This window comes from Gopherus evgoodei, chromosome 7 (genome assembly GCF_007399415.2).
Source record: "Gopherus evgoodei ecotype Sinaloan lineage chromosome 7, rGopEvg1_v1.p, whole genome shotgun sequence".
Taxonomy (NCBI): domain Eukaryota; kingdom Metazoa; phylum Chordata; order Testudines; family Testudinidae; genus Gopherus; species Gopherus evgoodei.
This window is the reverse complement of record NC_044328.1, coordinates 71,490,951-71,507,072: the sequence shown is the minus strand read 5'-3', so window position 1 is coordinate 71,507,072 and position 16,122 is coordinate 71,490,951. Positions and strand designations below refer to the sequence as shown.

The 16,122-nt window shown below is 42.1% G+C and overlaps 1 pseudogene; it reads right to left on the bottom strand.

Moving 5' to 3' along the window:
- LOC115655599 overlaps positions 1–12,798 on the bottom strand; it is a 133,898-nt pseudogene extending 121,100 nt beyond the window's left edge.
- Between the last annotated feature and the right edge of the window lie 3,324 nt (positions 12,799–16,122).

Below are 16,122 nucleotides of genomic sequence, written 5' to 3'. Positions count from 1 at the left end.
TGATTTAACAGCAGCAGAATGAAGCAACTCTCATGGACTGACATAGGGATAAAATCCTATAAAACTAGACTCTGAAGAATAAGGACTTTGAGTCTCTGGTTCTGCTACCACCCTCCAGGAGCATCAGGTGCGCACCTGACCTGGACTCGGCTCCACTCTTGTGTACAGGATATCTGGTCAGTATTCTATCACAAGCAACGTTTAGGCTGGTATCTATAACATCTATACAGAACTTGTATGAATGACTGTGCGAATGAGTATGTGTGTGTATATATATATATATATATATATATATATATATATATATATATATATATAAGTGTATAAGAAATAAGTAGTAATAGAAGTAAGTAGTAATAGGAATAAGTAGCCAAACAACGTTGTTTACTGTTATCACTTGTTTTATTATGGTATTTACAATAAATGTGACAAATGTCTTGTCCCCTTTAATAAGATTCTGCTGGTTTTTATTGGACTAATATAATTGGTATAACATTTTGGTGGAAGATAGCGAAAGGGGGATTATTGGTATTTTTGTCTCACTTATTGTAAACCAATCTGTGTGCACACAAGCAGCTCTACAGAGCACAGTTCTATTCTTGGTTAAACAAACCTGCTGGCCTCTGGATAGGTAGCAGGAAAAGAAAGAAAAATCAGAGGCAGCAAGAGGGTCTCAGGGCCAGACAGTGCTGCTCACTGAACAAAATTAAAAATGTTTAAGAAAAGGCAAGGGAAAACAGTCTCAGAGGTAGGAATGGAGTCAAAAGTAGCTTCTACCTCACCTTTTATTAAAGAGATAATGCCTTTTAAACAAATCCTTCAGAGATATGGGCACAGCCCTTGGACTGAACAAGCCCTTGCAGATATCTGAACCATTTCAGACCTAAAAGATAGATTGGCCCAATATATCTTCATATGCAAACTCCTAACTGCGGCAAAAAAAGACGCCGCAGGAATCTGGCTGCTATGGGAGGCATGTAATGACAGCTACCTCTGCCTCACAGCCTGTAAAGAGAAGAAAATATTTCTAAAAGAAAAAATATCCCAATTAGAAAAAGGGGTAGAAAATTGGAAAGTGATGGCAACAAATTCTCACAACCAAATGGAAATAATAAAACAAGCATTACAGGAAAGTATAGGTAAAGAAAGATTCCTGACGGATCAAATGACAGCCTTCACAGAATTAGAGAAAGAAAATCAGGCTTTGATCAAAGAAAACTAGGTCCTACAAAGCATGGTTAAGAAATTAACATTAGAACAGGGCAAAGCCCCAGGAAGCCATACCCACTGCGATTCTATTATTAAGCAGTTGAAACACAAATTAGGTTTTGCAACCCGCCAAGTAGCGGCTGTCACATCAGCAGAATGGAACCCAACCGAATGTAAAATACAATCGGACTGGGAGAAAGATATTTGGGACCCCTGGGAAATTGGAGAAAGAGATATCTGGCATGACTCACAAGAGGGTCTTGTGGCTCCAGTGGCAGCCATAGAACGGTGCACTGTGACCACTCCAGTAGACGGTGGGGAGAGTCAACAGGTCACCACCGTTCCAGCCTCAGCCTCAGCCTTAAAAGCAAGGGCTGACCATTTGGGAACACTAAATAGAGAAACCTTTTCCTGATGGTGTACCAATGCCATCCTGTTGGCAGGAAGAGAAGCACTCACCACTCAGGAAGTTTATCACCTCATGGGCATATGTGTGGCACCAGAAATACAAGCAGCCCTGGACTGCATAAGAATTGGTGCTGGTGATAGTGAACTGGCCCTAATAGCCACCTTTGGAGAACAGATAGGCAAGCGAAATTTTATTGCCCGAGCCGTGGCTTCTACTCAGGACACTAACAAAGATCCTGAAAATTGTCTCATTCGGTGGGCCCTAATGCAGCTTATGGCCGGTATAGTAACCATACCCGCTAATACAGATTTAGATTTAATTCCCTTCTTCGTACCATCTCTCAGGGATTGCGCTGCCTCACTACTTCCCTATTATTCAGGCAAGCTTGCCGTTTGGCAGGACGGGCACCCTGCCACCTTAAGAGAATTAAAAGGGATGGTACAACAGATAACTACCCATGCCGGACCAAAACCCAATATTAAAAAGGAAAGGGTGGCGGCAATAGAGCCAACAGTCACCTATTCAAATGAAAGTGGAACAAAGGGATTTACAGGATCCCGCGGAGGGCACTCAAAAGTCAGATTCAGGGGAAGGGGGAATAACCAGTCTGGGGGTCCGCTGTACCCAGATCTTCAAAGATCTCAGTCAGCCGAAGGCAGTAAACAGCTGGAGAAACCCGTCGCTGATGTGCTCCGCATGGCATGAAGGCTATTATTACAGCTGGGAGGAGATAGAGAAAAATGGGATAAGGCCCCCTTGGCTGATATTATGACAGAGATTCTTAGATTGCAGGACCAGCAAGGAGGCGTATCGGAGTAACCATCCCAAGTTCTCCTTTCGATTATCAGGAATACTCCTAGGGAAGCCCACTGGACTTGGAACCCCCACTTGGCATAGGAGCCCAACAGTGGAGGTTTATAGGAGAATTGACCAGGGATCCAGGAGGAAGACCCTATATCTACATCCAGCAGGGAAATCAAGCTCCTATGATGGCTCTAATTGATACTGGAGCTTCAGTCTCTCTAATTAAAACCGCTCCTCTAGCAGGAACAAAAGGGCAAAATATGATATTACACTCATTTCAGGGAAAACCCAGCAATGGACAAGAACGGGTGCAGGTACCATTCTCTGTCCAAGGATTCCACACCACTGGGAATCTGATTCAGACAAAACATATGACCGATGCCGTGATCCTGGGCACAGACTGGTTGTTCAAAAATAATATTATTATTGATCTCTACAGAAGCGCTCTATGGAGACTGGAAACCCGTCCCCCGTATCTCCCTACAGCAAGCCATGATAAGTTTGTCACTAACAGAAGTGTTAAACTCGTTGCCGCGCTCACGGCAGAACAGCAGGAGAAGTGGCGTTCTAAATTCCCCACGGTCTGGACCCAGTAGAAAACAGATTGTGGTAGAATTAACGCTTGTGTTAAAATTGTAGGTGAACTGGAGTCCCCACAGAAGCAATATCGGTAACCCAGGGAAGCAGAGACACAGCTCGTCCAAATTATTCAGGACCTGGAAGAGCAGGGAGTAATTAGAAAAACTAACTCTCCTTTTAACTCTCCTGTCTGGCCAATCATGAAGGCAGACGGGCAATTCTGGAGACTAACAATTGATTATAGAAGAATCAACAAAGGAAGTATATCCATGGCCCCCATCGTGGCAGATATGGCACACGTCATCCAAAAGGTGCAAGCCACCTCCAGGTATTTTTCAGTTATAGATCTGGGTGTTTCTTTGCCATCCCATTACATCCTGATTCACAGGACCGGTTTGCCTTCACCGTCAGAGACCAGCAGTACACATTTCAGCACCTACCCAAGGATTCCAAGACTCTCTAGCTATCGCCCACAGACATGTGGTAGATATGCTGGACCAGTTAAGTCCCTCTGACTGACCACTTCTCTATTCCTATGTGGATGATATTTTGGCTTTTGGCCAACTCGAGGCACAGGTGCAAAGACTTACAGAGGACGTCCTTGCATTGATCCAGGACATTGGCTTCAAGATAAGCCTGGAAAAAGCACAATTGGTGCAAACCCAGGTCGTCTACCTAGGTATTATCATTGGCCAGGAGGGTAGACAGGTAGATCAAAGGAAGGTACGGGCTTTAATTGAAATGCCAACGCCTACTCCTTAAGGGTTTTGCTGGGCAGATTTAACTTTCTATGACTCCATGTCTATAAATATGCAGAGATTACGCTTCCTTTATAGAAACTGCTAAAAAAGAAGATGCATTGGGAATGGGGTCCAGACCAGGAGAACGCTTTAAATATCCTGAAGCAAAAAGCCCTAACAGCCCCTGCTTTACGCTTCCCGGATAAATCTAAACCATTTGTCATCCAGGTAGCAGCTAATGAGGTGTCTATGGCGGCTACTCTCTTGCAACAAAATGAAAACCAAACATTGGTACCTGTGGCTTATGAGTCTAAAAAAACTACAGGGAGTTGAACTAAATTTTGACGCCTGTGAACATGAATGCCTAACAGCCATATGGGCCGTTCAGTCTTTCGAGCCACTTACCGGCAGTGCCCCAATTACAATACAAAGTACACATACGCCTCTAAAATACATCCTATCTGGAAAACTAATAAGAGGCAGGGTGTCCAACAGCCGAATGACACAATGGACTCTAACACTAGTAAACAGAGGAGTCCAGGCTGACACAGTATCAAAACCTAACATACTGACACATGCTCTTTTTGAAAAGGGGACTAAACATATATGTCCAGCAGTCACACTAGAACAGAGAAAGCCCAAGCCCAAGCACCCCCTGTCATGGTATAAACCCCCACTCTGAACCTTAGCGTCCAAAATATGGGTTACCAGCATGAATTCCTCTAAGCTCAATTACCAGCTTAGTACTTGTAGCGCTGCCACCAACCAGGAATTCCAGTGCCTAGTACACTCCGGTTCACCCCCACCCCCAAAACCTTGCCCGGGGACCCCCAAGACCCAGTCCCTCTGGATCTTAACACAAGGAAAGTAAATCCTTTCCCTCACCGTTGCCTCTCCCAGACTTCCCCTCCCTGGGTTACCCTGGAAGATCACTGTGATTCAAACTCCTTGAATCTTAAAACAGAGAGGAAAATTCACCTTCCCCTCTCCTTCTGTCTCCCCCTCCCAGACTCTCCCTGAGAGAGAAAGTAATTCTAACACAGAGAGAACATTAGCCTTTCTCTCCCCCTTCCCTCCTTTCTCCCCACCAATTCCCTGGTGGATCCAGACCCAGTCCCCTGGGGTCTCACCAGAATAAAAAAAAAAACAATCAGGTTCTTAGTCTAGCCAAAAGAAGGCTAAGGGGGGATATGCTTGCTCTTTATAAATATATCAGAGGGATTAATGTTAGGGAGGGAGAGGAATTATTTAAACTTAGTACCAATGTAGACACAAGAACAAATGGGTATAAACTGGACACTAGGAAGTTTAGACTTGAAATTAGACGAAGGTTTCTAAGCATTAGAGGAGTGAAGTTCTGGAACAGCCTTCCAAGGGGAGTAGTGGGGGCAAAAGACATATCTGGCTTTAAGACTAAGCTTGATAAGTTTATGGAAGGGATGGTATGATGGGATAGTTTAATTTTGGCAACTGATCTTTGATTATCAGCAGATAAATATGCCCAGTGGTCTGTGATGGGATGTTGGATGTGATGGGATCTGAGTTACTGCAGCGAATTTTTTCCTGAGTGCTGGCTGGTGAGTCTTGCCCACATGCTCAGGGTTTAGCTGATCGCCATATTTGGGGTCGGGAAGGAATTTTCCTCCGGAGCAGATTGGCAGAGACCCTGGAGGTTTTTCACCTTCCTCTGCAGCATAGGGCACAGGTCACTTGCTGGTGGATTCTCTGCAGCTTGAGGTCTTCAAACCACAATTTGAAGACTTCAATAACTCGGACATAGGTTAGGGGTTTGTTATAGAAGTGGATGGGTCGGGTTCTGTGGCCTGCTTTGTGCAGGAGGTCAGACTAGATTATCACATTGGTCCCTTCTGACCCTAAAGTCTTTGAGTCTATAAAAAAAACTGCCTCTAATATTAGCAGCCATTCGCAGCAGTAACAAGCTGACAGCTAAGATCCAGCCATACCAGATCCTCTTCAGACAGGCAATGAGGTTGGTCATCAACCCAGAACAAGCAGCAGACACAGAGCCGAACAATCCGCTTGCAACTCATGAGCACTTGCAGTGGTTAAAACAGTTGCAGGAAGACAAAGCCACCCTGCAGCATAGGAGAAGCCAAGCCATTGAGCTCATGAATACAAAAATGGATCAGAATAAGAATGGGGATTCCCTACTGTGGGAACCAGGGGATCAGGTAATGTATTTGAAGTTGGGCAAAAAGGATCACACACTGGAGTCAAAATGGACCGGTCTTTAATAAAAGGTGAGGTAGAAGCTACTTTTGACTCCATTCCTACCTCTGAGACCGGTCCCTACTCCATAGTGGATCGCCTCAGCCCTCTCATTTACCGCATAGACAAAAATGGTAAATTAAAGTGGGTTCACATTTCACAAATGAAGTTGTTTGCACAAACTAATTTTAATCTGTTGCAACTATATTTCCAGATACCACACACCGCCGTGGACACGGTGTATCTTTATCCCTGCAGAACTATCGGGCATGAAATGCAGTTGCTGAGACAGCCGGTTCTAACCTTACTTCCGCTTTATTTTAATTTTTTTAAGGGCAGTGGGAAACCAGACAAAACGATGACTCCAGCAAAATGGAACACACAGCAGCAGCAGTTCTTGGTTTGGATCACAACATTTGCCCTAATCCCGATGATAAAGATGCTACCTATCTCCAAAGAACACACTCGGGCACACCCACGCCAAACTCTAACAAAGCTATCCATGCTCCAGTATACCTGGGACAAGGTAAAACAATCTCACCGCATTACTCGTACACAACAACTCACACATAGACAACATATCATGGACCCCAACACACCCACCAGATATACACCTAAAACGGGTTGATTTGAACACTAATCTGACAATAACACCTTTAGGGGAAACTCATGTATATGTTGGGGAAGGGGAACTCAGGCTACAAGCAAATATCTCAGTCCCCGTAGGCTGGGAAAAACATTGGATGGTAGGGGTGCGAACAGAAGGGTATACAGGAGATACCATGATGCTTTCAGACTACCCCTCACTCCCCTATGTATGGGAAGGATTCGTCACATCAGGAACCCTTATAACAGTAATCATAGTCTACTGCCCAAACCACGCACATACAATGCTCTTCCCTGATGGGTGTGATTGGACATGGGAAAAAGAGCATGTGTTTATAAGAAACACCCCGTTAAAAGTGGCAAAACCAGCTTTATTTAATATCCAGACTGCTCCTGTAAAAGTTTTAGTGAGCCCCCTGCTGGTAGAAGTGAAAATTGACATGGACTGGACAAGATTAAATGTCTCAAAAGTAGAACCAAAGTGCAAGAAGCCTTTTTCACGCCCTATACTGCAAGCCTGGATGAGGACATACAAATTGTCCCCCCTCAGATACACCACATCCCAGAACTAAAAGAGATATTATGGACACTATGCTAGGTGGATTTGGAGCAGGAGCAGGACTTGCCAGCTCTATGGACTTGGAAACTATTAAGAACAAATTAAGCTCCCTGGCTCAACTACAGGACAGTCTTCTACAAACACTAGTACACGCCAATGTAGACCTGGTCCAAATTGGTCTAGGTAACCTAATAGCCAGATGGAATCTGTGGCAATGGCTTAATATTACCACCTGGCTACTACATAAGAAATTTAGAAATATGAAATTACACTGCCATAACTATGGGCTGCACTGAAATGCAGATACTTGCCCTATCTACTTTGCAACACAAAATGTTCTGGGTAATATCGGGTGATATTAAGGTTTTCATGCATTTGTTAAAACAAAGGAAAAAATCTCTGTTCAATACTTACCAATACGATTGGATGCAATATGTTTCTAGCACTGTGAAACCAGACTTGTTAATTGGGGAAATAATTGTAAAAATAGCACATCAACAGTGTCTAGAGGCAAAGGTGTGGAAGGTTAACCCACTCCCCATATTACACATGGGATCATTCTGACTGCCTTGGACCTCGAACCAGTGGGCCGGAGAGGGAGGAAAACTATTGGACACTAGAGGTTGTACCAAATGGACTCCTCAAAAGTGAGTATGCCTCACCTTACCTGTTGCCCCAGAGCCTTGTAGTAAAAATGTTTCATTGGGATCATGTATGTGGGATGAATTGGATAATGACACCAAAGTACTGTACAATGGACAATGTGTATGTATCCACATATTTTGGAAAGATGGGAGTGTTAGCAGCCTCGTAGTAAATGAATGTAAATGCAATGTTAGTACTGTTTTTACTAAAAATCACACTATTTACCACGGCCAAAAAAGTCTCAGCTAACACTAACAGCTGAGCTGGCCTTCTTCTCAATTGACCTTGGAATTAGATGGCAAGACCTTACTAATAGCCTAACTAAAAGCAAAGAAGTAACCAAATTTTTAGAACAGACAAATGACCAAGTAGGAAATCGGACTATTCATATTATACATGACAATGGGGACATGTTAAGGATTGCCACTGCAGAGAAACAAACAACTTATCACTGGTATAATATATTCTTTGGATGGTCCCCAGCCACCACTGGCATCCTATCAGTAATGCTACATCCCTTGATAGTTGTCTTGGTATTGAATTGTATTTGTATTATTGGAATGTTTAGCATGTGCTTTTGGATAAAAAGGATGTACAATAGATTGGAATCACAAACCCATGTTGCCTTACAGTACCTTCTTTTAAACAGGTTACATAGAATGTGACACTAGCGGTATATGTATATCGTAGTGTCAAAAGGGGGATTATATAAGGATATTAAAGAAGGTTTATATTAGACATGGTTTATATGAAAAATGATTTATTGTTAGAAATGATTTATTGTTAATTGATACTTTATAACTAAAGGTTTATATTAGAAATAAATGTGATTCCTGAGATTTAACCTCTAACCTGCAAGCCACCAGTTGTGTCTGTGTGAAGCCTGCTCAAAGAAATACTTTCTATAAAACTGGTTAAACGTTAATTGACTCTAAGTGCCCGTTCTCTAAGTGACACTTTGTAGTCCCTACTTTACTTTGTAACGGCCGCTGTAAGCTGTTAATTGGTTAATTGACTCAGCACGCGAGCCGTCAATTGACTCTGTGCCTCAGGCAAAACTGTATAATTACTACTTTGTAATCACCGTGGTAAGCCAAAACAGTAGCTGTTCTAGTACATAGATAGAGACCCCCACCCTCTGTAAGTTTTCATCTCACTTAATTTTTGAATGATAAAAGACAGGGAGTCTCACATAAATTGGTAACACCCCGAAAGGTAAAGAGACAGTGAAATAGATGGGATTAAGATAAAGAATGTATGTGAATGAGTGCCTAGTTTAAAGAATGAATGAATGAATGCTTAGAGAGTTACCAGCCTGAAGAATTCAGTGTCTGCCAAAGAAGGTGTCAAGTGGGATCAGCCAGATGACCTGGGGAGGGCAAACTGGAATCCATCCCACTACCTCAAAGGAAGGAAAAACAAACATCTGACAACATGGAGCCAGCCATCTGCTGATTGATTTAACAGCAGCAGAATGAAGCAACTCTCATGGACTGACATAGGGATAAAATCCTATAAAACTGGACTCTGAAGAATAAGGACTTTGAGTCTCTGGTTCTGCTACCACCCTCCAGAAGCATCAGGTGCGCACCTGACCTGGACTCGGCTCCACTCTTATGTACAGGATACCTGGCCAGTATTCTGTCACAAGCAATGTTTAGGCTGATAACTATAACATCTATACAGAACTTGTATGAATGATCATGCGAATGAGTGTGTATATATATATATATATATATATATATATGTGTGTGTGTGTGTGTGTGTGTGTATAAGAAATAAGTAGTAATAGAAGTAGTAATAGGAATAAGTAGCCAAACAACGTTGTTTACTGTTATCTTTTGTTTTATTATAGTATTTACAATAAATATGACAAATGTCTTGTCCCTTTTAATAAGATCCTGCTGGTTTTTATTGGTCTAATATAATTGGTATAACAAAATGACAAGCTGCTACTGCTGCTCTCAGTTACTCCATTAACTCAGACGTCTGTGCAGTTGCATAGGGAATCTTAATTCTAGCATCTCCTAACTTCTGAGTGCTTGACTTTACAACCTCAGTAATGTTCAAGTGTCATTCTTCCAGTGTAATCAAGTAACTATACTGAAGGATGTTTTCACAGTCACTGTGATTCTTATGTAACTACACTTCACTTAATGCAGAAATAAGATAAAAGACTTCCTGAAAAGGACCTCTTGGCACTTCCATATTTATTTTTTCCTCACTACTAAAGAATCTTAAAAACTGAGACAACTAAATAAAATAATAATACAAATAATCTTTCACTGCTTATGGGATATACCTAATTAGTGAGGACAGGGGAGGAACAGGATAGAAATTCATGGTTTGTTCTGACCCTCTTGGCCTCTCCAGCCCTGCTTTCCTGGCTGTATTCTGGGCCTACTAAAGCAGATTGGCCTGGCCATTACCGGTCATAAACCTGTAGTGACGTGCTCGGAACCATTCATGTCAGTGAACCAGTGGTGTTACCCAAGGTTTTCAGAACCCAAAACTGTGGTAACTTAACTGTTTCACTCCAGGCAGTGTCAGGAATAAATCAATGAGAACACAGCAATTCCATCTGATAAATTATTGATATAAGCATGCTCTTATCTAAATCTATGATTTATTAGATATTAAGCACACAGACATAAGCAATAGGTTTGGAACATCCAAGATATAGTTACCCACAATCTGAGATGATTTTGAGTAATCACCAACCAGACTTCCAGCGGCCCTCTTTCCATCCAGATGATAAGGAGTTTAGATGTCAACTCCTTTCCCAGAGGAAAGCTCCCACGAACTGATCTAAGGTATTTACTTTTACCAAATCTTTTATAACTAACTATAACAAAGCACATAACCTATAGTAACTCCTAGTAGGTCAACATAAAAACCTCTGCTGGGTCCTCAGTTCTTCTAATTTCAACAAACTACTCATTAGCTCAAAACATTTCTGATTATTTCTAGCCATAGCAACAATATGTCAGGGGCACCTAAAACCAAGGCACTCACTTTCCTCTGTAACTTTCTATCCCATTCTCCCATTCTGATTAGCAAACTGCAAGTATGCAGCTGTCTGCCCTTGTCTCACAGAGGCCTGAGATTATTCCTATCTATGTGATATTTGGTTTTCAACTAGCAATGGCTGAACATACAAAATGGCTGACTGCTGTACTGTCAAGTTCTGGGGTACACACATGAATGTCAAATTCTGAGCAACAGTAGCGCAACAGGGAACGGGCTCTTTCCTGAAACCAAGACTATTTATCCAATTTTTATTACTGTATGAATGAAACTCCAGCTGTGTCCCTTTTGTCGTTGCAACTGTGTTCTCCTCTATATGCTGAAGTTAGTTGAAAGGTACCTCTTCCCTTGGCGGATTTTTCGAATATTGGCATACTTTCTCTTCCACTGAACTCATCCCTGAAACCGATCAGAGCTTCCTTCACAATCTCATATCCACACAGCACCACAACCCATTCTGAGCCTAAGTGTATTGTGAAAATTGGGCCATACTTTGCACTGAGCTGTAAAAGTTTAACACAAAAGACCAGTAAGTTTTAATTTAGATCCACTTAATTATAAATAAGAATGTGTGTAGATCAGATTACAAACTGATGAAAGTGCTCTTATGCCACTGAGTTAATACTAGACAAGTTATACTACTGATCATTGTCCAGACTTGGCTATTTCAGCCCAGACCCTCCAAGGTATAGTATTTAGGACACTAACTCCATTGATTTCTATAAGAGTTAGAGGCCAACATATCTTGGAGGATCTGGGACTTCCTGACTTTTCAGTTCTTCACTTTATCTTAATATATTTTTAACACTGTCCCCTATAGATATGTTTATGCCTTCCCAAGATAATTGTAAAACACAGATCGAATTATTTCATTATGAGAGCAGACTACATTAATATGGGGCTTTTCAATGGTGACCTTGAGCGCTATATAAAAATGACACTTTAACTCCACAGAAATGCTGCCTGTGTTTATTCAGTCATGGCAGCTGATTTTATGATGACAGGACAGAGTTTCCCCTTTGTTTTACTCTTGTTAGCCTTGCAAAGCCAAAGAGAGAAAAGTGAGATTCTGTTTCCCCTTTCATATCACCAGCAGAATTAATGTTCAATTTCCAATTGATTACACCTGTACAAATCAACAGACAAACACATCTGTATCTCAGTGCATGATGAGAAGAGAATGAAGGTGAACAGCTGTGATTGGGGGCAGAATTTTCCCTGTACAACCCTCATTATTTGTGATGATTTGCGAGAAGGAAAGAATCCAACCTGTCTATCCAATCCCAGGCTGTGTTTTAAGAGCTCATTAAAATGCCAGAACATGCAGCACTACAATGTCATTTCTTCAAAGCTGAGCTGCAGTTTCTGCCTTACCATCATTTTGTAAGGCAGGCAAATATCATTAGAGCAATTTTACAGATGGAAAAATTAAGGAACAAGGGGGTTAAGTGATATGGCCAAGAGCACACCTGGAGTCTGTAGCAGAGGTAGGAAGAGAACCCAAGGCTCACCACTGCCATTTCCTTACATAACCAACCAGAGCGCTGTCCCCACCCTGTGATCACTTGTATCCACTGCAGTGCAGCTGCGAGGGGCACTCTGGATTAGAGGTGAATAAGATCCCCTTTAATATGAGCAGTACCTTATCCCGAACAGTTTACATCTAGCACCCAAGATAAATTGTTTAGTGAAAAAATAAGTTGAAATTTGAGTTGATGTGGAATTGTCAACAGGCTAGGCTTGAGCCAGGCTCTGCTTAATGTCCACCTACAACCCAACAACTGATACCGAAAAAACACCCTTACCTCCTCTACATGTTGGGTAAGTTCTTCATATTCAGCTGCAGCATGCCCTCTATGATGGGAAAAGCAACAGGCCCAGGAGGCAGCTTCCCACTTCCAGACATCTTTCTCCATGCCGAAAGGAAAAGAAGGGAAGAGATACAAACCACCAGGAAAACCGCCAGGTTCTGTTGCTCCCAGAGCTTCCATTGCAGAGTGTAGCAATTATTCTGGATTCTGACAAGATAAAAGAAAGGAAAAGTGGATCCTCGCCTTTTATATTGTATACAGCAAAAGTGGGTACAAGCAAATAGCCAATAGGAGCTGTCAGTTCCTCTGAGTTAACAAGATAAACTCTGGACTAACAAAGGTAACTGGAGTCATCACACTTGGAATAGAATCTTGTAGATGTGCAGACTCACCCATGCGGCGCCTCCTGCTGGTGACTTCTAGGAATTAGCTCATTCCAGCTTCAGAGCACTCTGCAGGCAGGTGAAATTTCCATCCAACACATTACTGGCGTGAAATCCCCAATGATGAGAAAAAGCAGAGAGGCCATGGCTCATGTACTCAAAAACGCAGAATGCTGCATATGAGTTTTGCTGCAAACTCTTCCAGCCTAGTGTTCCAGCCACATTGGGTTCTACAGGAACAAAGGACTGGACAAATCTGGTTAGAAATCTGGCATGCCATGAGAATGCAGCAAATCACCAGAGAGCATTTCATAGGTGGAAAAAGCATGAGATGTGACTCAGGTTAAAGGCCACCATAGATGATCAGCATCAGGAGAAGATTGCATTTACTGGCAAAATGTTCTGAAAAGGCTCATTGTCATTGTGAGAATGCTTGCTACCGAAAACCTAGCACTGCGTGGCACTTCAGATCAGCTACATGTGCCAAACAATGGAAACTTCCTTAAAATTATGCAGCTGATGGCTGCGTTTGATGCTGTACTCCAGGAGCATCTAAGAAGAGTCACCACCCAAGAAATGTACACAGACCACTACCTTGGAAAAACAATTCAAAATGAGATCATACAGTTACTGGCAATAAAGCCAAACAGAAGGTTGTGGCAGATCTGAAGTCAGCAAGATATTACTCTGCTATTCTGCACTGCACACCTGACATCAGCCACATGGAACAAATGACTTTAATGGTGTGTTTTGTAACAACAACAGAACCCAGTGAAAATGTCCCTGCAATGGTGACTGTCAGAGAGCATTTTCTAGAATTTATTGATATTGATACTACAGGAGCTGGTATGACAAATGTGCTTCTTAAAAAACTGGAAGATACAGACATTGCAATAGCTGACATGAGAGGTCAGGGCTATGATAATGGTGCCAATGTGAGAGGAAAGAACAGGGGAGTGCAGACATGGATCCAAGAGTTAAACCCTCAAGCTTATTTTGTTCCATGCAGTTCTCATTCACTGAACGTGGTGGTAGGTGATACAGCATCAGCTTCCAGTGAGGCTGCTGAATTTTTTAAATGTAATTCAAAGCATCTATGTATTTTTCTCTGCATCAACTCATCAATGGCAAATTTTGAAGCAACATCTGGGAACATCCTCTCTGACCCTGAAACCACTGAGTGCCACATGCTCGGAAAGTTGAGTGGAGGTAATAAAGCCTATCAAAAACAAAATTGGGAAGACAGATGCCATTATGGAGGACAGTGCTATGACAGGAACTGTTCATGGGAGAACAGTGGCAGACGGAAATGGAATCACAAGAAACATACATAATTTCAAATTTCTGTGTGGCTTAGTGTTCTGGCATGACATACTGTTTGAAATAAATGTTGTAAGCAAGAGACTCCAAGGTGTTGACCTTGATATATCTGGAGCAATGGAACAACTGGACAAAGCAAAGTCATCCTTACAGTCTTACCAGTCAGATGAGGGATTTCAAAACATTCTGAAGAAAGCACAGATATTGGCAGAAGAACTTCACACTGAAGCTATTTTCCAAGCCATTCAAGAATACAAGAGTCACCAAAGAAGATGACATTTTGATTATGAGGCACAGGATAATCCCATAAGAGACCCCAAACAAAAATTCAAAGTTGAATTCTTTAACCAGGTGCTAGATTGTGCAATACAGTCAGTTGAAGAATGTTTCATGCAGCTCAAGGAACACAGCAGTATATTTGGGATGTTGTATGATATTCCAAAACTCATCGCTATACATGAAGACGACCTACACCAGCAATGCAGGGCACTAGAGACAGTGTTGACACATGATGACATGCGCGATATTGATGCGACTGATGTAGGTGATGAACTGAAAGCCCTTTCAAGATACATTTCAGCAGGATCAACTCCAAAGGCTATTCTGGAATATATGTGCACAAATAAGATGACCACCCTCTTTCCAAATGCTTTTGTTGCTCTGCACATACTTCTAACACCTCCTGTAACAGTTGCCAGTGTAGGACACAGCTTCTCCAAGCTGAGGTTAATAAAAACACATCTACGCTCCACAATGACACAGGAGAGGCTGGTCGGCCTTGCAACCATCTCAACAGAGCATGAGCTGGCCCAGACTGTGGACCTTCAGCAGGAAGAAGTTCAAATATTTGCAACCAAGAAGTCACAGAAAGCACTACTTTGATTATTCAAACAGATAATAATGCCAGTGTTTACTATGCAGACAAGAAAAGTTACATTTGCTGCTCAGGCGTTTGAAAGTTAAGCTTCAGAGTAGCAGCTGTGTTAGTCTGTATCTGCAAAAAGAACAGGAGTACTTGTGGCACCTTAGAGACTAACAAATTTATTTGAGCATAAGCTTTCGTGGGCTACAGCCCACTTCTTCGGATGCATGGAATGGAACATATATTGAGGAGATATATCTGAGGAGATATATATGCACACATACAGAGAGCATGAAAAGGTGGGAGTTTCCTTACCAACTCCAAGAGGCCAATTAAGTAAGGGGAAAAAAAACCTTTTGAAGTGATAATCAAGATAGCCCAGTACAGACAGTTTGATAAGAAGTATGAGAATACTTACAAGGGGAGATAGATTCAATGTTTGTAATGGCTCAGACATTCCCTATTTAAACCTAAGGTGATTGTATCTAGTATGCATATCAGTTCCAGCTCAGCAGTTTCTCGCTGGAGTCTGTTTTTGAAGCTTTTCTGTTGCAAAATTGCCCTGCAGGTCTGTCACTGAATGACCAGAAAGGTTAAAGTGTTCTCCTACTGGTTTTTGAGTGTTATGATTCCTGATGTCAGACTTGTGTCCATTAATTCTTTTGCGTAGAGACTGTCTGGTTTGGCCAATGTACGTGGCAGAGGGGCATTGCTGGCACATGATGGCATATATCACATTAGATGTACGGGTGAATGAGCCCCTGATGGTATGGCTGATGTAATTAGGTCCTATGATGATGTCACTTGAATAGATATGTGGACAGAGTTGGCATCGGGCTTTGTTGCAAGGGTAGGTTCCTGGGTTAGTGTTTTTGTTCAGTGATGTGTGGTTGTTGGTGAGTATTTGCTTCAGATTGGGGGGGTTGTCTGTAAGCGAGG